This window comes from Neopelma chrysocephalum, unplaced genomic scaffold (assembly GCF_003984885.1).
Source record: "Neopelma chrysocephalum unplaced genomic scaffold, ASM398488v2 Primary Assembly neopelma1_349, whole genome shotgun sequence".
NCBI lineage: Eukaryota > Metazoa > Chordata > Aves > Passeriformes > Pipridae > Neopelma > Neopelma chrysocephalum.
Window position 1 is genome coordinate 110,080 of NW_020898013.1, and position 902 is coordinate 110,981.

Genomic DNA, 902 nt, shown 5'->3' on the forward strand with positions numbered 1-902 from the left:
ATGTGCTGCCATAAGACTGGGAATCAGAGAATCACAGAAGCAGCCGGGTTGCAAAAGACCTCCCAAATCATCAAGTCCAACCCTTGATCCAACCCCGCCGTGCTTCCCAGACCATGGCACTGATGCCACATCCACTCTCACCTTCAACACCTCCAGGGACACTGACTCCACCCCCTCCCTGCCCAGCCCATTCCAAGGCCTGATTACTCTCTCGGCAAAAAATTCCTTCCCAATATCCAACCTAAACCTCCCCTGGCACAGTTCAAGACCCAGCCCTCTTGTCCTACTGCTGCTTCCTGGCACAAGAGCCCCACCCCCACCTGGCTACACCCTCCTGGCAGGGACTTGCAGAGAGTCAGGTTTCCCCTGAGCCTCCTCTTCTCCAGCCTCAACAACCCCAGCTCCCTCAGCCTCTCCTCACACCACTTGTGCTCCACTCCCTTCCCCAGCCTCGCTGCTCTTCTCTGCACCTGCTCCAGCCCCTCCATGGCCTTCCTTAACTCAGGGGCCCAGAGCTGGACACAGCACTCCAGGGGTGGCCTCACCAGTGCTCAGTCCAGCCCAACAATCACTTCCCTGCTCCTGCTGACACACTCTTCCTCAGCCAGGTCCCTCTGTAGAGCCCTCCTGCCTTCCAGCACATCATCACACCCCCCAGCTTGGTGTCACCTGCACATTTGCTTGGTTCTGCAAGAGCTGGAAACACTCAAGGGGTAGCAGGACCAAGTCAGGGGCCTGGGGGGGCCTGGGGGAGCTGCGGAGGGGCTTTGGGGATTGGGGGTACAAACCAGCACAGACCAGGACAGACAAATACAGACCAGTACAGACCAGAACCTCCTCAGTGCTCCCCAGATCTCTCCTGGAGCTGGGCCATGTTGTCCTGGGACACCTGAGCCCCCCCC